Source organism: Odocoileus virginianus, chromosome 2 (genome assembly GCF_023699985.2).
Source record: "Odocoileus virginianus isolate 20LAN1187 ecotype Illinois chromosome 2, Ovbor_1.2, whole genome shotgun sequence".
NCBI lineage: Eukaryota > Metazoa > Chordata > Mammalia > Artiodactyla > Cervidae > Odocoileus > Odocoileus virginianus.
In genome coordinates, this window is record NC_069675.1 from 69,340,337 (window position 1) to 69,362,275 (window position 21,939).

General features: G+C 48.9%; 1 long non-coding RNA gene across 3 annotated transcripts; it reads left to right on the forward strand.

Annotated features, from left to right (window-relative positions):
• The first annotated feature begins 217 nt into the window (after window positions 1–217).
• LOC110150764 (uncharacterized) lies at window positions 218–18,498 on the forward strand. 3 transcript variants are annotated; one of them, XR_011482037.1, is made up of 3 exons: window positions 218–2,303; window positions 7,086–12,529; window positions 15,902–18,498. It is a non-coding gene; the product is annotated as an uncharacterized lncRNA (long non-coding RNA). The 3 variants fall into 3 exon arrangements; XR_011482033.1 differs by lacking the exon at window positions 15,902–18,498 and adding an exon at window positions 13,489–13,873; XR_011482036.1 differs by lacking the exon at window positions 15,902–18,498 and adding an exon at window positions 13,489–13,873 and having other exon boundaries at window positions 218–1,437.
• Window positions 18,499–21,939: the final 3,441 nt, after the last annotated feature.

The window sequence follows — 21,939 nt, forward strand, 5'->3', positions numbered from 1 at the left end:
GTGCTTGGTACAGCCCCTGGCACAGACGACGCTCTGGAAACACTCCTCTAGCCGTCCCAGTGGCCCTGGCGGGGCTGGGTGGGTTGGTAGGGCCTGGAGTTCATGGTCCACTATAGGAAGGGGTGTCCAGAGCCATCTCAACATCAAGCTGGGGCGGGAGGGTGGGGGAGTGGCGCTGAGAAGGGAGAGGAGGGGCCCTGGGGACCCAGGAGCAGCGGGAGGTGGCTGACATGGAGAGTTGCCTCAGGGATCCTGGCCCCCTGAGGGCGGGTTGATGGGATTCAGGGCACCCAGGGTAGGACCGAGGTGTTTCTTGGTGTGCCTTTGTAGGGAGAGACATGAAGGATTAGTCTGGATTTACAGAGCATTACCAGTCCCAGTGCAGCCGGCTTGCGTTTGTCAAGAAACACTATTTGTTTAACATATCAAGCCCAAACCAAACACAAAAGGCAGCTGCTCACAGAGAGGCTCTGGGCACTGTTAGGGGAGAGGGCTACCCCTGGAGGTGGGCACCCGTCTCTGTTCTCAGTCCTGCCCCAGCGGGCTTGGTGGCCAGCTCAGACATTGAGCCGGGTGTCCTGCTTGTAGAGAACCAGCCAGTCTTCATGCAGTTGCTGCGGGGACGGGTTTGCTCCCTCAGTTAGCAGAAAGTCTCAGTCCAAAGTCGACATCCACGCACTGGACAGATCCCAGTCTTCTTGGTGGTCTCCCTCTTTTACTCTGACTATTGCGCGGAGACAAACATCCTCCTATGTGTCCTTAGGGAATTTCCACTGGGACGCATACCTAGAAGTGTCACAGTGCTTGTGCCCACTGCATGGCCCTAAACACCACCGAGCTGTCCTCTGTGTGGCTGTCTTGGTTTTCACCCTCCCCAGCAGTGCATGAGTTGGCCTGCTTGGTCCTCACCGATGCCAGTATGATTCACTTTTCTGTTTTTGCCGCTTGTATGTTTCACTGTTTTATTTTTTAAACTAATTTCCCCCTTTCTCTCCCTTTCCCTTCTCCTTTTAACATCTCACCTCCCCTACATTCCTGGGGTCTTAGGCAGGCCAGCAGGTGATGAGACAGTGTGATCTGGGAGAAAACCAGCTTCTGTTCTCCAGCCTGGTGTGTGTGTGTGTGTGTGTGTGTGTGTGTGTGTGTGTGTGTGTAAAGGAGGCTGTGAGCCTGAGACTTTCAATTTCAGGCCTGGTCTCCTTTTCCCTCCTTCTAGTATTTGCCAGCCCTTGTCATTTTCCCCTCCACTCTCATTCTCCTCTGTGTTTGGCCAAGTCTCATAAAATAATTCAAACAAGAGGAAACCTTAGCCTGGACAGTGGGATAAGGAAACTGAGGCCTGGCAAGGGGAGTCTGCACCTCCAGGCCTCACAGCTTGCCGGGCCAGGGCCGGGACTCAAGCCCAACGATCCTGACCTGCAAGCCTTCAGCTGCAAGGTAAGTGCCCTAGACTCTCTCCCTTCCCATCGTTAGAATCAAGTCCCCTAAGCCTGTCCTCAGTAGAGATTCTGGAGTGGCCATGACCTGTATCCTCTGACAAACCTGAATTCTCTCTTGCTGCTAAGGAAGAAAGTGAGCCCAGAGATCTAGTCAACAGCCTCACAAATCTTAAAATCCTCTTCTGCAGGTTTATGGCTTCTGAGAAGCAAGCAGAGGCAGCCTGTTCTCAGCACCAAACATAATAATTATAACAGCACTTGCAATGATTAATCAACCAGTGACTACTGAGTGGAGTCCGTGAGCATGCACGGCAGTGTGTGTGTGTCTGTGTGTGTGTCCATCCAGGTGGGGGAGAGGGCGATGGAGGTGACTGTTTCCAGTGAGCAGGTTTTAGATGTCCTTCCCTCAGTGGAGGGGCTGGGTCGCCAATTTGGCACTCCTTGGGTAGAGAGTCATGATCCACCTGGGGCTGCAGCTGTTTCTCCTGGGAGAGGAGTCCCATTTCCCATGGTCCTGACTCAGCTGGGCTGAGCTGGGCTCCTCACCATACTGGGAGAAAGGAACTGATGACCAGAAGCAGGTTCCAGACCGGTCAGCCAGATTAACTAGAGGCTTTACCTGCATGATGTATAGAGCAAAACCAAGGAACTTGGGATGTTCAGCCTGGAAGAAAGATGCAGAGGACATGTGAGCTGTCACATGGAGGAGGAATTAGCTTTGTTCTGGCTGGCCTAGGAGGGGCCAGTGACCTGTGTGGAAATGCTCCAGTGAAAGAGATTTTGGCTCAAAATAGATGGGACATTCTCTATGTCTCTGCAGAAGCAATGGGCTGCCCAGATGTAATGAGCTCCTGGTCAATGAAAGTATGCAGGCATGGTCTGATTTATCCTTTGGGTTCAGGCTTTTTTTTTTTTAATCTTTTTTTCCTTCCAATTTTTTGAGATATAATTGACATATACCACTATGTAAGTGTGAGTTGTACACCATAATGATTTGACTTACACACATCACAAAATGATTACCACATTAAGTGTAGTGACATTCATCATCTCATGTAGATACAAAATAAAAGAAAAAAATTATTTTCCTTGTGATGAGAACTCTTGGGATTTACTCTCTTAACAACTTTCATATATAACATATAGCAGTGTCCATTGTTTATCATGTTGCATACTGTATCCTGGTACTTATTTATCTTGTAACTGAGAGTTTGTACCATTTGACTACCTTCATCTGATACCTCCTCCCTCCACCCCCTGCCTCTGGTAGTCACAAATCTGATCTCTTTTTCTATGACTTCGTTTGTGAAGTATAATTGACCTGCGACACTATGTTAGTTACTCGTGTACAACACAGTGATTTTTCTATGCATTACAAAATGATCATCACAATAAGTCTAGTTACCATCTGTCACCAGACAAAGATATTACATTATTATGACTATGTTCCACAGACTGTACATTTCATACCCATGACTCACTTATTTTGTAACTGGAAGGACGTACCTCTTAATCTTCCTCACCTATTTGAGTTTGAGACTATTTCAGAAGACTCCAAGGAGCTAGTACAGTGCCTGGCTCATGGTAGGTCTGCAAGAGATACTTTGTGACCTGATTGCTAACAGTAGTGAGTTTGGGGGCTAGACTAGATGCACTTCGTAGTTCATTCATGGAACATTTCCTCTGTGCCAGGCCCTTTGACACTCCTGGAAATGCTACAATTCCCTGGCCCAGGAAGGGTTGGACCTGGGGTTCTTGTTGAGTCTTCACAGCACTGCTTTCTCTCAGCTCCCCTGCCCATCCCCTTGCCTAAGGCCCCTACACGTATACCTACATCTTGCAGAGGCCCAACACTTACAGGTAGGAGTAAGGGCCTAGAGGCTCTAGGGCTCCAGCAAGGGAAATGAGCCTCTGGCAGGCTAATTACTGGGAGCTGATTCTATTAAGCAGATAGCTCGCTCTAGGCAGAGCAATTACATCTAATCAGCCCCTTGCAGCAGTCCAAAGGGACAGCCATTTGAGCCAGACACACGCGTGAGTAGGAACATCAAAGCAGCCTGAGGCTCAGGCCTGGGCGGGTTTGTCTTAGGCCAAGGGCTGCTCAGAAAGTGGTCCCCTGATCCCTTCCGGGGGCTGCCCAGATCTCAGGCTGCTATGTTGCTATAGCTCCACGAAGCAGCCCTGAATGGAGACTCAATGATCCATACTAAGACTTGGCTCTGTCACCAAGGAACTGAATTTCATTGGGGGGTTTCCTTCTCTGCCCTGAGACTCAGTTTCCTTATCTGTCATATGAGAGGGATAGACCAGGAAGGATCTAGTCCAAGTCTGAAACTGGAGTCCATCTCGATATTGTTCTGTATATTTAGAAATGTCTAAGAGGGAAGATCTAACATTGTGTTCTTACAAAAATAATAATAAAAGAATAAAGAGGCAGGAGGAAACCTTTGGAGGTGATGGATATGTTTATAACATAGATTGTCTTGATGGTTTCATAGATACATATATCCTTATCTCCAAATGCAACAAGTTGTATACATTAAATATGTATAGCTTTTGGGTATGTCAATCATATCTCAATGAAGTGGTTTTAACTAAAAAATAACCCGAAGATGTTAGTCTATCTAGTCTACCTGGTTTGGATTCTAGTCCAGGCTAAAATGAGTTGACCACTAGAAGAGAATTTTTAAAATCCTCAAACATGGAAATATATGCTGCAGGGTCTAATATTCAGGCTATTTTTCTTAAAAGCTGAAATAATGTATTTTTTAAATACATTAAAAATGCCTTCCTGGAATTTTTTGCCTCTAGAAATTCAATGAAATATGTGTACCCTAAAAACCAGACAAGACTTTTTTGACAGTGAACCTGGCTTCCAGATTCTTTAAGGAAGCTGGGTCATGTTAGTGGGGAAGGGGAGAAGGGGTCCCTGGAAGTGAGGGGGTGATAAACAAGATGGAGACAGGAGGGTCCCTGAGCTATGACAGTGTCTGTTCTACTTGTGCTGTGTCCTTTCCCAGAGGAAGAACTCCCTGCAAGATACCTGGATGCTGTCAGAATGCTGAGGGGGAATTTGTGTGTTTTTTTTAATGTATTTTAAAAATTGTTTTGATTTTGTATTGGTGCATAGTTGATTATGCCAGGCTTCCCTGGTGGATCAGATGGTAAAGAATCCGCCTGCAATGTGGGAAACCTGGGTTCAATCCCTGGGTTGGGAAAATGCCCTGGAGGAGGGCATGGAAACCCACCCCAGTATTCTTGCCTGGAGAATCCCCATGGATAGAGGAGCCTGGTGGGCTACAGTCCATGCAGTCGCACAGAGTTGGACATGACTGAGCAACTAAGCACAGCACAGCACATAGTTGACTAACGATGTGTTAGTTTCAGGTACAACAAAGTGATTCAGTTACACATATACATGAATCCATTCTTTTTCAAATTATTTTCCCATTTAGGTGATTACAGAATATTGAGCTGAATTTCCTGTGCTATACAGTAGATCCTTGTTGGTTATTGCATATGCCAATCCCAAACTCCCAATTTATCCCTCCCCTTGATCCTTCCCCTTTGGTAACCATAAATTTGTTTTCTAAGTCCATATCTGTTTCTGTTTTGTAAGTAAGTTCACTTGTATAACTTTTTTTTTTGGGATTCCACATATAAGTGATATCATATGATATTTGTATTTCTCTGTCTGACTTATTTCACTTAGTATGATAATCTCCATATCCACCCATATCACTGCAAATGGCATTATTTCATTCTTTTTAATGGCTGAGTAATATTCCATTGTGTATATAAATCACATCTTCTTGTCCATTCATCTGTCAATAGACAGTTAAGTTGTTTCCATGACTTGGCTATTGTGAATAGTGCTGCTATGAACAGAGGGGTGCTTCTATCTTTTTGAACCATGTTTTTCTCTGGATATATGCCCAGGAGTGGAATTGCTGTATCATATGGTTCCTATATTTTTGGTTTTTAAAGGAATCACCATACTGTTCTCCATACTGGCTATACCAATTTACATTCCTACCAACAGTGTAGAAGGGTTCCCTTTTCTCCACACTCTCTCCAAGAAGGCTGAGGAAGAATTTAAACATCAGTCCCTCCCAGCACTAACATTCTAGGATCCTGGGTTGGTACTAAGCAACTGATGTGACCCAAACTCAACATGTGGGCAGCCTAGTGGACAGGACCAGGAGGCAGGAGAGCTCTGTAGTGGCCAGCTATGAGACCTGGGCAAGCCATGGCCCTTCTGTGAGCCTCAACTTCCTCCTTACAGCACAGGAAAATGAGGGCCATCTCCGTGTACACTCTTTCACATGGTGGCTGGGGGACTCCAACTGAGATGATGAATGTGAAACTGAGAGTAATTAATTAATTCTATTAAAAGGTGAGAATGTAAACCAAGAAGCTTCTGTATACCAAAGGAAACTATCAGTAAAATGAAAAGGCAACCTATGACATAAGAGAAGATATTTGCAAATATTTGCAGAGATATTTGCACATATCTGATAAGGGGTTAATGTCCAAAATATATAAAGAACCACACAACTCAATAGAAAAATACTAAAGCATTCAGTTAAAATATGGGCAGAGGATCTGAATAGACGTTTTTCCAAAGAAGGCATACAAAGAACCAAGTACATGAGAAGATGTTTAACATCACTAATCACCAGGGAAACTCAAATCAAAACCATAATGAGCTATCACCTCACACCTGCTAGAATGACTATCATCGAAAAGACAAGAGATGACAAGTGATGATAAGAATGTAGAGAAAAGGGAGCTCTCTTGCACTGCTGGTGGGAATGTAAATTGGTGCAGCCACTATGGAAAAAACAGTATGGAGGTGCCTCAAAAACATTAAAATAGAACTTCCATGTGATCCAGCGATTCCACTTCTGCCTATTAATCTGGAGGAAATGGAATCATTATCTCAAACAGTATCTGCACCCCCACTTTCATTGTAGCATTGTTTACAACAGCCAAGATTTGCAAACAATCTAAGCATCCATCTGTGGATAATTGGATAAAGAAAATGTGGTATAAATACAATATTAAAAAGATATAAAATAGAAGAAAATTCTGCCATTTACAGTAATATAGATGGACCACGAGGGCATTATGCTAAGTGCAATAAGCCAGACACTGAAATGCAAATGCCATATGACCTCACTTTTATGTAGAATCTTACAAAAACTGAACTCATAAGTACAGAGAGCAGATTGGTGCTTGTCCAAGGCAGCAGGTGGCACGTAGGTGCAATGGGTGAAGTGGTCAGAGGATAGAAACTTCCAGTTGTAACATGAGTCCTGGGGGTATAATGTACATCATGGTGACTATAGTTAACAACCCTCTAATGTAGATTTGGAAGTTGTTAAGTGAGGAGATCTTAAAAGTTCTCATAATAAGGAAAAAAATTATAACTATGTGTGGTGGATGGATGTCAACTAAACTTACTGTAGCAATCATTTAATAATATATACATACATCAAATCATTAGATGTAATACATATATGTCAATTATATCTCAATTTAAAAAAAGAAAAAAGATAAGAATGTTATTATTAACAACAGCTGGAACTCAGGTCTCCCTTTCTAATCCAGCCCTTCTCTCTGTTTTGATTTTCATGACTGTAGCTTGAGAGCAGGATGGCCTTACTGGAGCAGACCATGGGGACCACCTGACTTCCAGCTTTCCCTAGCCTTGGTGACCTCGGATGGCTGGCACCCATGTAATCAGACCAAAGCCTTGGTCTGTCATCGAAAAGAAGTCCTGGCACTGATGGGCAACCAGTGGCCTTGCTGGGCTATGCATAGCCTTTGGGTGTTTGTTGGGGGGAGGAGAAGCAGCTTTGATTCAGAAGACGTGGCTTGAGGACAGCTGGTTTCCCTGGATCAGACTGGCAGGAAAGAGGAGGGAGGTGGGATATAGGGGGTGAGGGCACCAAGCTGTCCTGGACTGACCTGGTCATCAGTACCTCCCACATTAGTCACTTGCCAGGAGGGAAGCTACAAGGAAGAACCATGTTATTCCCCATATTATTCTGAGAATGGCGGGAAGGAGGGCTGGACTGGGAGGCTGTTGGGAAGCCTGGGGTGGCACCCTAAGACATCTGCATGGCTGGATGGAGACAGAACAGGAATGTGACACATGCTGGGGCAGGGCTATTCCCTGAAGAGATCACAGCCCTCAGAGCCAAGCCTGCATCGCTCGGTGTGGGCTCCTGTCTTGTGTGATCTTCCCAGTCTTCCTCTCTGGTCTCATCCCCCTTGCTCTGCTTAGGGCTCTTTGCACCAGCCATTCTGTAATCTTCACAGTCCCCCCAAATGTTCCAGGCTCTTTCTTCCCTTTCTGCCGAAATGCACATTGTGCCAGCTATAGATATGATTAAACTTAGTGTTGCCCTTGGAATGGCAGCATTCACATTTTACAGATGAGAAAACTGAGGCTCACAGCAAAGCAAATGGGCTAAGTTCTTACAGGTAAATAGACAACAGATTCAGTATTCAACCCAGATTAGTTTGACTCCAAATTCTGTGCTTTCCCTCTTCTGCTACACTCCCTCACCAGAAACACGATTTAGGGAAGAGCTAGGCAGCAACAGGGGAATAGAACAAAAGGTGCTATCTCTACAGAGACTGGCCAATGGCTGGAGCTTACAAATACTGGTTGAGTGAATGAATGAGCAGCTCAGAGAGGAAGGCTGTAGGTGGGGCCAGGACTCAGCACCTGGGCTTGTCCCCAGTGGGACAGATGCTTGACTTTGAGTAGGAAACAGGGCAGAACTGTGGATGAGGCCAAGTGACACCAGCTTGCCAAGGAGCTGGGAGAAAAAAACAGTCATGAACAAGCTGGACTCGGTGACCGATACCAGGTGGAGAGGAAAGAGGAGGCCAAGTTGTCCATGGCCCAGCCTTAGAATGGTGCCCCAGCCCCCAGCCCAGGCGGTAGCTCAGAGGGGTCTCCACAGCTATGCACAGATTGAAGGATGCCTTTGAGGCTTTGAGCTAGGTGTCTGGGAGAACAGCCATGTCTCCAGCGCACGGAACAATCTGAAGGGGAAGGGACCATCCCAACACCTGGGTGGGGGTTGGTCTGGTACGGGGTCACCGTGGTCAGTCACAGGCAGGTTCCTGGGCTCTGTGCTGTGCGGATGTCAGGTGACACAGAGATGGCATCGTTCGGTGATCCATGGAAACCACAGCATGTCAGGGAGCTGCAGATCAGTGAGGAGGCAGCGCTCAGGCGGAAGGGCACCGAGCCGTCAGGGAGATGGAAAAAGTGATGTCGTTAAGGAACAATGTGGCCAGAGGAATGAGCTGTAACTTGCTGGATCCAAAAGGACAAACGAGAAAACGGCTGCCAGCGGCCCAGGAGTGTCTGATGATGGCCTGACACGGTCCCGGGGGTGGGACTGAGCCCCAGCCCAAGGCCAGGAGGGAGTCACCCCATAGGCTTTGTGGACCTTTTCTGTTCCCCTAATACCTTGCCAAGCAAACCATTCAGTCTATTAATAAAGGCTTGATGAATTGAGTCAGGACAAACCTCCTGGCCAGAGAACTCTACCCTCTTTGAATGGAGTGGATCTAAGGAGACAGCTATGAGGAAGAGGAGAGAGCATAGGTTCTTTTGTTGTTGTTGTTAAGTAATTTTTATTTATTTTTGGCTGCGCTGGGTCTTTGTTGCTGCATGCAGGCTTTCTCTAGTTGCGGCCAGTGGGGCTACTCTCTAGTTGTGAGGGCTTCTTGTGCAGTGCTTCTCTTATTGAGGAGCAGGGGCTCTAGAGCACAGGTTCAGTAGTCGTGGTGCACCGGCTCAGTTGCCATAAATCATATGGGATCCTCCCAGACCAGGGATCGAACAAGTATCTCTGCAGTACCAGGCAGATTCTTAACCACTGGGCCACCAGGGAAGTCCAAGAGCATAAGTTCTGAGGCCAGCATGCCTGAGTGGGTTTCTACTTTTTCACTCTAATCAAGTTGAGAACCTAATTAGCCTTGGGTGGGGCTCCAGCTCACCTGCTACCCTGTGGGGCCCAGTCCTCCACAGAAGGGTGTTCTCTCCTGCAAGTCTGGGGCCAGGGAACGTCAGGGTCTGAAGGACTGGGATTCCAAGAGGTGACTGACCTCCAGGGACTTCACTGGGCCATACAAATGACCACACCAAGGCCTCTGTCCACCCACCAGTGATGAACCCAGAAATATGCTTTCTTGTTTGCCCCAAAACTCAGTTTGAAGAGCATATCCAGTGTATGTGTGGTCCCATTGTCATCTCTGTTTTTTTCAAGGAGGCAGGATAGCTCCATGATCCACCTAGATGGTAAGTGGGGGAAGTGGACTCCTGGGTGGCTCTCCACAACACAGTACTATCTGTACACCTTCCTTCTCTCTCTGCACACACCTGTAAAGTCTCCCCAGGGCCTGTGATTATCCTCAGCTGCCAGGTCAGTTCCCCTGAACTCCTTCAACGGTAAGTCCCACTTCTTATCTCCTGTGTCTGAGCCCTTTCACTCCCAGGCTGGACCAATCTCCACAAGATTGGGAGAGGACTGCAGAAAGGGAAGCCTGACACCCCTGTACAGTGAGGGAAGCATGGCACAGGGCTGGCCTGAGCCAAGGTCAGGCTCCAAGCTTCTTGTCCTCAGGTCTGGTGAGAGCTGCAGAGAAAGGCAACAGGCAGAGAAACACTGTTCTGTTTTCTTAAGCTCCCAGCTGGGTCTGAGAACACCAAATCCTCTTTGAGAAAACAGAAAGGGGATTAAAAAAAAATCAAGATATTAACCTTTTGAAATTGGACACCCCCCTCCATATAGAGATTAATTTCTCTCCTAAGCGGTTTTTTCATTTCTATAAACATGTTGATTCATGCCGGCATCATGGCCAGCCTGGATTACGGATGGATGTAGAGACAGATGACCTCATCTCAGCCCTGTGCACACCCAGGTGTCTGTGTGCGCACACACACACACACACACACACACCTGGAATAGCAGAGAGCCCTGGACAAGGAGTCACAGGTACTGGGCTTTATTTCCAGCTCTGCTACTGAACCTCAGATTCTCATCTGTTAAAGGGATGCTTGGACCAGCCAGATTTCTCAGATTCCTTACCAGCTCACTCTCTGTCTCTGCCTGGCAGTGTAGGTTGCTCCCTCCACCCCCGAACCCCGCCCTCAGCTTCTCAAGGGCCCTGCATGTTTCTCCCAGGATTTCTCTGATAGCCTTCAGGCCTGAACAAGCACAGGCAGGGCAGGGCAGGGGAAGCATGCATTTTGGTTCTGTGTGGGGCCAGAGCAGCTTTTATGGTTGCTTCAGCTCTGCTATAAATGCAAAGTCACCTGTAAAACACCCAGCACGTGATCTGAGCACATGGTTGGTGCTTCTCCAAGTCGGTTCTTTCCCTTCCGCTTCCTCTTTTTAGTTTACCTGGATGCTCACACCCATCTGAGGCTTGGTTCCTTTCATCAGCCTCATCCGCTGGAGAAGCCACATTTTATTTTTTCTAATTTCAGGTTCCCCTCGGTATGTGTCACGTGGCTCCAGATGAACTAGTGAATGGTTCCCATTGCTTTTATGATGAAGACCTGGCTCCTTGGCATGGCCTGCAGGGGGCTCTTGTGGATCCGCACTCCCAGGTTCTCCAGGCTTGCCTGGCAGTCGTGCCGCTCTGAGCTTTTGGAGCCTCTTTCATACCCCATCCTGTCACGCTCCTTCCTCCTTGACTCCATGTGAATTCTGTCTCCGCCCAGGTTGACCCGTGTGTCCACCTGGTGCACATACCTGCTCCTCTGATGGTCCTGTCTCCAGGAAGTCCTCCTTGACCCCGGGGAGGTTACATCCCTTCTGCTATGGCCTGCTGTTCCCCTTTCCTTCCAGTGACAAAACATCATCATAGTGAAAAGACCAGTTGTACCTAAAGCATCAGATGTCTACCTTCCTCACTGGACCATAAATGTCAGGAGGGTAGGGATGGGTCAGTGTGTCCATTTGGTTCAACACTGTCTCCCCAGCACCTGCTCAGTGTCTGGGCTCCACAGTAAATGAATGAGTCTAACTGAGTCTAAAATCACTCTCTTTAAACTCGGCTCAGAACCTTCCATGAGGTCCGGGCAGAACATTTCCTAAAATAGCTTCACTCTTCTCTTCTCTCAGTCTGACCTCCCCTAAAGGTTTTCTCTTTTCCCTACTGATGCCACAGATTCTCAAAACCTCAATTTCTTTTTAAATATACTTCCGACCTGCCTACACCAACAGCCTAACCAAGCAATAGTTTTCGTATCCACATTTCAGTTCCTTCCACCTTCCGGCAAGCCCAATCATTTCCAAACCTTGGTTATATTCTGATTCTTGAGGCTGCAGCCAGCTGTGGTTATTCTCAACTCTTGCTGTCACGGGGGAGGAGGGTAGACGTGGGCTAGCCCTGACTCAGCGAGAACCAGGAGAGAGGTGCTGAGTGTCCTCAAGGGCCTTGGGTAGGGGTGGGCCACTGAGGTGGTCTGGTTCTGGCTGGAGCAGAGGTTATGTGAATCCCTATTAGACAGTCCTTTTGGCCAGTGTTCCTCAAAGGATGCTCATAGAACAATGGTGTCTTGAGATGTTTTGCAAAAGAAAAATCCTGTGCTCCAACACATTTGGGAAATTCTGAGCATCATTCAGAGTTGGTTCTTGTTTGCAAGCTTCAGATGCCAACTCTGCTAATTTAAGCTTAAATAGGATTTATTCTAAGAATCTTGGGTAGCTCACAGAATCTCCTGTGAGGTCAGAAAACCAAGGCTGGAGGCAGAGCAGCCAGGAACAATGCCCAAAGTCACATTGTAGCACTGGCCCCAGGAAGACCCTATGGTTGCTGATGCCGAACTTGTGCTTTATGCTTCAGCTTGTGCCACCGGCTCCACCAACACCGGAAGCTGCTTCTAGAACTGCCACCGCTGTAGCCTCTGGGAAAAGACTGTAACTGCTGCCACCACTGCTGCCATCACCCCCATCAGAGTGGCATCTGCACAGTCCCTGCTTCCTGGCATCATGGTCTAAGGATGGAGTGAGGTCACGTGCCTGCGCCATAGCTTGAGAGGCTGGGACGCTGTGAGTTCCACATTTCACTTTCTGCTTCTGTACTGGGAGGCAGCCTCTGCTTGAGCACACAGGGGAATCCTCGAACAGAGGAAGGGAGGGCAGATGCTGACTGGTCCAAAATGACCACTGTTCTCCACACTGTGGGCCCAGGCCACCTACCTCGGGAGTGTGCTGTGCTCTGCAGGGTCTGCCAGTCTTAGTACCGTTGACATGTGGACCAGGCACCTCCTTGTGGCAGGCTTTCCTGGGCATGGCAGGATGTTCAGCAGCATCCAAGCGTCTACCCATTAGATGCCAGTAGCATCCCTCCAGTGGTGACAGCTAAAAGCGTCTAAACACATTGTCACAGGTCCCCTGGGGGATGAATTTGCCCCCGGCTGAGAACAACCGCTCTAGGAGATGTGCAGGAAACTTGTAATATGTTTGAAGAAGCAGGATTGATTTAACCTGATTTCCCAAACTTATTTGACTATGGAAACTTTCTTTTCTCTAACTTCCTTTGATTCTGTCTCATAGAACTTCTTTGCGAAATGCTGAGTTGATAACTGGGGGCCTTGTTCTATGTGTTTCATGGAGGTTGGAGGATTGCTTGTGGCCACGCCTGGTCTCCCTGTCTGTCAACCTCCCTGAACAAGGCTGGGGCAGCTTGAGGTCCAGCTTCGTGAGGACCCACTCTCTGGGGAGTTAGTTGTGACTCTCGGACACATCCCAGGGTCCAGCGAGGGGCCTGCAGAATGCCGTTCACCATAGAGTCAGTCTTTTCCTCTTGGCTGTGAACCTGCCCTGCAGACACAACATTGCTCTGACCCCCAAGCACACTGCCCTAGGGACACATGTCCACCTGTGGCGGCCCCCTGGAGCCCCTGCACTGTTCAACAAGGTCTCTCTAGATTCAGGCTCAAACACAGCTGGTCTCCAACATGCTGGCCCAACCTCCCTGTACGTCCGCTGTATCCCATGTCCACTAGGTCAAGGCCCAAGGAATGCCCTGGACACACAGCCAAGTCTGCCCCAACCCAAGAAAGACCCCACCACCATGCTGCAGGATGGGCGTCACAGGCCCTCGCAGAGAGAGGCCACCACTCACTGGCCTTACCTTTGGGGAAGAGAATTTGGAGCTGCTGCTGCCAGGCTGGAAAAGGAGTGAAGGGAAGCATGTGTCCTTGGCAACTCAGGTGTCCATTCTGGAGACTTCTGTGATCCGGCAGTTTCTGCATGTGGATGGCTCCGCTCCTGTGTGCAGCTTCACATTTGGAGCTCATTCATGTGGCTTAGAGTGTCTCTCACTGACCTTGGCTCTTAAGGTTGGAAACCTGGGGATTTGGAAGTATAAGAGTGTCAGGGTTAGACAAATCTGTCTTCGATCTTGGTTACAGCTTAATGGTGGAATGATCTTGGCCAGGTCACCCTTCTTTCAGAGTTTTAATTTCATCATCCATGTAGATTTTTAAAAAGCACTTTATCTGCCCCTGCATTTGATCATTCTGGATTCTAGGCCCTAACAGGTGGCTCCTGGGTGAGTATCACTGAAACCTTCCTGAGGGTTTAGGGGCTCAGGTTCTAGACCCCAGGGTGCATCTTCTTGGGGCAGGGGAGACAACAGGAATGAAAAAACAAAGGCTTGAAAATGCCTTGGATCCCAACCAGCCAGAGGATGCGCGAATGGAAAATTCCTGCTGTGTGTCAGAGGCCCACCTGGCCCGGGTGACAGCCAGCGAGCCAGACACACAGGCCCCACAGCGGCGTGTTTAGACAGCAGTTTTCCTGCCCTGGTCGGAGTTCACCCTGCCCCCCACCAATGCTCATCCTGGGGAGTGGGGAGGGGCGGGGGTCCTCATCCAGGCCCAGGAAAGCTTCCCGTGTCTTCATATCTGAGCAGGGGCTGGGGAGCGGTCATGGGAGCTGTAGTAGACAGAACGAGCAGCGGGAGGGCTGGGCTTGGCTACAGTCTGCAGTAAGCCCGTCTCTGCGACCCAGTCTAAGCCTCATAGCCCTTGTCTGCATGTGTGGGGCTGGACTGGGCAGTCTGCAAGGTCTCCATCAGCCCTGGCAGAGGTCTACCTTCTCTCAGAGATCCCACATCTGCCTTGGGAGAGGCCAAGTCCCCTTTCAAGGGCAGGACCCAGGGGCAGCTCTCGGAAGCTGCCTCCATCCTTAAGATCACCATCCAAGGAAGTTGGCCAAGCCATGGTCTGGGGCTATGGGACCTCTCACTTTGCCAGCACTCTGAGTGCCCACTGAGGCTTAAGGGTGATCCCTGGGAGACAGGCTTGGGTGAGTGTCATGGAATGGACCCACCCCACTAACAAACTGGGGGCAGGGGGTGGGGGTGGTAGACCCAGGAGAGGCTAAGAGGAGCCCTGAGCCATGGGGACAGTGTTGGTCCAACACCATTTGGGAGAGAGTCCCTGAATCTGGAGACACTCCAGGGACAAGGCCTCATGCTCTCTAGTGTGGCCTGGGAAGGTCTCTGGGCAGCACGATGGCCAGGATGGAGTGGCCCTCGACCTCACACACATCCCACACACCCAGCCTCACGTGTCTAGGGGTCCAGGCCACACTGAACATCTTGGCCAAGGGTGACCTGCAGGTCCTGACTCTTGGGAGTTTGATTGGCAAGTTGGGCCCATGGTTTGGATCAGTTCTAAGAGCCTGACAAGTCCTGGTCTGGCATAATGGTCAATTCAGTAGGGTCATGCCACTGGGAGGTCCCTTGATCAGTGCTACTTGGCCTACTGGACCCCCTCCCATCCCATCCCCTTGAATTACCCCTTCTTAACTCAGATTCCCACAGAGAGAATCCCACTCAGTGCCTTTTACCTCTCCCCTGGGTGCCAAGAAAATGTGACAAATTTCTACCCAAAGACACCACTGCTTCTGAACTTTGCCTATGCCCAACCTGTCTTGGCCCAGGCCATCCCTTAAGCACTTACTTAAAGGAAAGTGCTGGAATGACACTGCAGACAAGCCGGGGCAAGGACAACCCTGGCCCAGACGACAGCTCCCTCTGTCTGGTTGATTGTACTAGCTCACTGGAGAGGGTTTCCGGTCCTCGTCCTGGCCCACCTCTCCCTTCCTTCCCTCCATCCTTCTGTCTAAGGCCAGAGTTCTTTCTCTGAGCCCCCTGGTCACTCAGAAGGAGTAGTCTCTTTCTCAGATCCCAAGTCAGCCCCTCAGCCCTGAGTCACACCTGCCTTCCCTGAGGTCCCAGCTGCGGGTGCTGCCAGGGACTCACTCCAGGGAAGTTGTCTGCACATGCTGCCCGCGCCCCCCCCAACCCCAGGTCAGTTTCAAAACCCCTTCCACTCAGGAAATCCCTTCTCCTGTGTTTTGTTTCCTCACAGTTTCCAGCTTGTGTTTTTTCCTTCTGATTCTTTATAGGGGCTCACAGGGATTTGGAAGAAAATCCTTGCTTGCTCCTTGGAAGAAAAGCTATGACCAACCTAGACAGCATATTAAAAAGCATAGACATTACTTTGCCAGCAAAGGTCCATCTAGTCAAAGCTATGGTTTTTCCAGTAGTCATGTATGGATGTGAGAGTTGGACTATAAAGAAAGCTGAGCGCTGAAGAATTGATGCTCTTAAACTGTGGTGTTGAAGACTCTTTAGTGTCTCTTGGACTGCAAGGAGATCCAACAAATCCATCCTAAAGGAAATCAGTCCTGAATATTCATTGGAGGGACTGATGCTGAAGCTGAAGTTCCAATACTTTGCCCACCTGATGCAAAGAACTGATTCATTGGAAAAGACCCTGATGCTGGGAAAGATTGAAGGCAGTAGGAGAAGGGGACGACAGAGGATGAGATGGTTGGATGGCATCACCGTGTCAATGGACATGAGTTTGAGTAAACTCTGGGAGTTGGTGATGGACAGGGAAGCCTGGCGTGCTGCACTCCATGGGGTCGCAAAGAGTTGGACATGACTGAGCGACTGAACTGACTGAGGGATTTGGATCGGGCTTCCCAGGTGGCTGAGTGGGTAAAGAATCCGCCTGCAATGCAGAAGATGCAGGAGACCTGGGTTTGATCTCTGTACTGGGAAGATCTCCTAGAGATCATGTCAACCCACTCCAGTATTCTTGCCTGGAGAATCCCATGGACAGAGGAGCCTGGTGAGCTACAGTGTATAGGGTCGCAGAGTCAGATATGACTGAAGTGACTTAGCTGGTATGCACACAGGGATTTGGGTCATCTGGAAATCTCTTTCTTGCCTCTTGGGAGACCAGAGTCAATATCACAGTGTGCATCTCTGAAGTCCAAGGATGCTCCACGATGGGGATAGTTGGGAGTGTGTGCACATGTATCTGTGTGTACATGTGTGTATATGTGTGTGTGTGTGTGTGTGTGTGTGTGTGTAAATGCACATGATTTGGGCACAGACTGGGTCTGCACAGAGAGACAACGTCTGCCTTTTACAAAGGTGATCACAGACCTTCTGCTCCCTCTTTCCAGGTCAGCCAGGCCAGGTGAGGGCAAGTTCTGAGAGCTCAGCTGACTTCCCTTCTGAGTCATGCCACAGAGCAGGGCATGGTATCCAGGAGTCTGAACCCTGCCTCAGGGCTCTTTCCATCCTGCGCTGCTTGGATATTAAGAGAGGGAGGTGTGAGCCCAAATATCAGTAGTGAGGGTGGTTTGAAAGGCAGCTTAACCCAGGGGAGGGGTCAGTCCTCAGTGGGGTGTGGGATGGTGTTTGGAAATGATCACCAGAGGATTCACTCACTTTCCCAGAGCACTCCTTTGGTCCCACAGCTCAGGGTGCATCCTGATTTATGAGGCGTGGGATTCCAGCAGCTCCGTACAGGGTTCTGGTTTCTGCCTGGCTTGAGCTCCCAGGAGGGGCAGAAGGGAGGGGCTGGCGCTGGAATGTTAGGAGTTAGGAGGTTGAGGGAGCAGAGCCTGTTAGAAGTTAAGTGGGCACCCGCCTAGGGTGGAGGGTGATTCCACCTGCCTTTGGCTATAGACCCTCAGGCTACAAAAAGAGGATGAGAGCCCCAAAGTCTTCGGGAAGCAGTGTCCTCAAAGCAGGTAGGCCCCCTGGACCAGCAGCAACTCCCCATTGGCCCCCTCGTGGGGGGCTGGGGGGGGCTGGTCACTTTTGCTTTGAGACTGAGTTATTTGTCACAAAGCATAACAGTGTTGACTTGAGCTACCAAGAAAACCTGTGCGCTGTGGGTTTGCTTTCATTTAACAGGTGAGGAAGTGAGGCCTTAGGTTAAAAGAAGCTGAGGGTTGCCAGGTCTCACAGATAGAAAGTGGTCGAGCCAGTTTCCAAACCGACATCTTCTAGGTCCAGTCTCTCCATGAGCACAGACGGCGCCCCCTAGCCCACAGAGCGCTGGTGTTGCGCGGGGGAAGGGACCTGAGTATTTAACGATTAGGTCTAGGTTCCAATCCCGCCCCCACTAGTACTGACTGTGTGAACGGGGCTGTGTTGCCAAAGCTCAGTTTTCTCATAAATAAAGCAGAAGTAATCAGAGATGCACTGGAGCTGGCTCACTCTCCCTCTCAAAAGCCAACTGTGTGTATTTTTCAATTTCTCATTCAGTCATATGAAGCTGGTTAGCTTGAAATGGGCCAAAAAATCAGTTGCTCAGTAGTGTCCAACTCCTTGCAATCCCATGGACTGTAGCCCACCATGCTCCTCTGTCCAGGGAATCCTCCAGGCAAGAATACTGGAGTGGGTAGCCATTCCCCTTCTCCAGGGTATCTTCCCGACACAGGGATCAAACCCATGTCTCCTGCATTACCGGCAGCTTCTTTACCATCTGAGCCATCAGGGAAGCCCAATTTACACCAAAGAAACGAGCAAACCTGCAAGTCAGGGCTTTGCTCCCCAGAGGGCTGGTGGTTAGCATGTCCCAGATTATCCCTGGGGACAATTCTTACCCTATAGGACTGAAGAGTGAATCAGATAAAGTCTGTCAAGTTCTTACCACCATGTTTGGATTGGAGCCAATACAAATGATCAGCAACAATAAGTGTCTTATATTTTCTTCATCCTTATAATGTTTGATCCCTTTATTCACTCAGGAGAGTAATTTGGGCAAGAGGAATTTTCTTCCATTGTATCAATGAAGACACTGAGGGCTTTAGGTACTGAGCACAGAGATGGTAAGAGGTGAGCCTGGTTCTGAACCCAGATATCTATGCTCCTCATCCTGGGCCCTGGCCACTACCCTTGGCTGCCTTACTGCATTGGGCAACTTAGAGTCTTAGAAATACGGGGATTCTAGAGCCAGAAGGAAAGTTGGAGGCCATCTGTGGACAGTTCAGGTCCCTCATGTCACAGACAAGGAAACAGAGGCCTGGAGAGAGGAAGGACCTCCCCAGGGTCACTTTGCCAATTTTAGCCCAGATGGAATTGGGCTCCCAGATCTCTGGATTCCTCATCTACATCTCTCTCCACTGGACCCAACTACCTGCAGACCCCTGAGCTGGGGTGGAATTGTCCTAGCCAGACAGCATGGTTCATGCCCAGTATGAAGGGGATGGGATGGCTATTAGGGAGACGACCACATGTCCATTCTGGGGAGAGGTCATGTACAAATACTGTGATTTGTTCTGCCTCTAACATCAAGTTATGTGAAACCGTCCTGTGCATGCTGAAGGACTGTCGGTGACATTTTGTCAATCAGCAAACATTTAAGAACCAGAGATTCCCAGAGGCAGACCTTTGGCCTCTTGTGTGCAGCACAGTGCTAGCATTAATGGACCAGGGCTGGACCTGGCTCTGTAATCCCCATTGCCCTGGTCATATCCTCCCTTCCTCCTTCCATCTCTCCCTTCCTACCTCACTCTACCTTCCCTCCCTCCCTTACCTTCTTTTCATTTAACAAATATTCACAGATTGCCAGCCTTCTGCCAGGGCCCCACTTGTGCTAGGGAAGCAGAGATGAATGTGGCATGGTCTTACCCTACAGAACTTCACAGAAGAAAAAGCAGGAAACAAAAATGAGAAAGAGCCACCTGATGGAAGCTGTCCAGGGGCCAAAGGGGCTCAAGGGCACTGCGTAGATCAGTTGTGTTTGTGGAGGAGGGGTGTGGGGGGTGAGAAAGGACATTTCTTTGCAAAAGAAGCAACTTCAGTAGCACTGAGGAGGTGGGAAATAGCCTGGAATGTCCTGGAGACTGTAAACATGAGCTTGGGTCTACAGTGTAAGTTTTGGTCTGGAGTCGCACAGGCAGAGTTCGGCATCCGTGGCTATGCTGTGAACTGTGTTACTTAGGCAAGTCTCCTCATTTGTAAAACAGGGTGATAATTTTTACCTCACAGGGTAATTGTGAGAATTCACTGAGATCATTTATTCAGCAAGGGATATTCTGGGTGCCTACTATGTACCAGGCACCCTTCCAGGCACGAGAAACCGCAGGGAATCAGATAGGTCAGGTCCTTGCCCTCGTGGAGCCTATATTCTAGTGGAAGTGGAGGGACTGTGAACAAGTACATAGCATGGTGTCATGTTCTTATAAGTGATTGAAAATAATAAAGCAGATGTTTGGGATGGCTCCCTAGGTGCAATCCACGAGAAGAGGATTTGTCAAAAGTGTGTTCTCACAGTGCGTGGGGGCAGGGAAGGGAGGACACAGACCAAGTCCCACAAGGGTAGCCTCAGCCTGATCCCACAGGGGCTCAGCGTGTGAACTCTGCTGGGAGGGGTCACAGCCTAGACAAGGGGACGATGCCGTGGGTTAGTATGTGCTTTGCTAGGGTAGTGTCTGGTGCACACGTTAGCCATGGAATGAATGCCCTTGAAACCGAGTCAGTCCCTGTCTCTAGACCCGCTCCACCGCCCCTTGCTGCGGTGTAATTCTGTGATCGACAACAACCTGCACTCTCCCCGAGCCTTCCTCGTCCTCTCATGCTGGGTGTCTCTGCCCCTGCTGTTTCTTCCTGAAACACAACCTCTCCACCGTTCTCCCTGGAAAATTCTTAGTCATTCCTCAAGTCTCAGCTCAAATGCTGCCTCTATGCTGTGAAGACTCTCCCAGGACTTCTTGGGAGCTTCCTTCTGTGTAACCTCTGTAAAGGTCATGACCACCAGTGAGGCAATTGTTGTTAAGTCGCTAAGTAGTGCCAGACTCTTTGCAACCCCATGAACTGCAGCACGCCAGGCCTCCCTGTCCTTCACTGTCTCCTGGAGTTTGCTCAAACTCATAGCCATTGAGTCAGTGATGCCACCCAACCATCTCATCCTCTGTCGCCCCCTTCTACTCTTACCCTCAATCTTTCCCAGCATCAGGGAAATTTGCCTGTTCACAAGCCTGTCTGTCTGCCCACTAGGCTGGGACCTCCCTGATAACTCAGACAGGTTTTTTTTTCAGCTCTGGGTCTCCAGAATGTTGAACACACAGTAGGGCCTCAGGAAACATTTGCTGGATAGGTAAATGGCTCTGTCACTTAGTAGCTTTGTGCCCTTTGGTGAGTCAAATAATCTCTCTAAGGCTGAGTTTGCCGATCAGTAGTTACACAACTACATCTAAATTATAGTGTCTTTAGGAGGCCAAATGAGATAATGAATATAAACTCTGAAGGATTATCCAGATGTGGTCTTTTTTTTTTTTTTAATAATAAGGTAGAAGAGGAAAGGTCCATTCTGGAGCTCAGCAGCAGCTGCAGGAACCCAAATTGCTCCAGAAGCCTGTGGGTCAGTCTGGAAGACCTCTGGAGAACATTCCAGTAGAAGAGCTCTGAGCAGGTGTCAGATTAGCACTTTGCCTTCTCTGACACTTCCTCTCCCATCAGCCAGGGCTTGAAGCTCTGGTTCTGAGAAGGAGATATAACCCCCATGAACCCTCTTTCTCTGCTTTCAGTAACTCTGCAATAATAATACACATGCAAGCCATTGAAATCAAGAAGAATGGAAATTTCTACTTGCAGGTGGAGAACCGATGATGGGAATCTTGCCAGTTGGACATAGGACACATCTGTGGTCACCACTGCAGATGAATCTGGCACAGGGATGTCTCAACTCTGTAAACCTTGATCCAGCCCATATCCAGTCTCTTCCAAGGCTGTTCTTTTCCTGACTCTCCAAGAGGACTGTCTTCCCTTACCAGGCCCACCTTGTTCTTCCATGTTATCTGCCTGATACAGAAGAACCATCCATTATCCTGGTCTCCAAGAAACCATAAACAGGATCTTTCCTCCTTTGTTCCCTGGCTCCAAGTTCTCTGGAATCCTCAGTGTTGTTTCCCCTTTGGTCCCATCTTGATGCCATCCAGGATCTGGGGGCCTTTTTAGTTATATCAGCACATGGAAGAGTTTAATGTCTCCAGAGTCCCTCCCTCAGCCAAGTATATGGCCTAAAGTACTTCCCTTTACCTAGAGATGGTTATTTATTCTTCAATATATCATCGTCAAACCACTCCTTAATTCCAGGTGGCCTGTATTGCTTTCCCACCATTCTGAAAAACTTCTC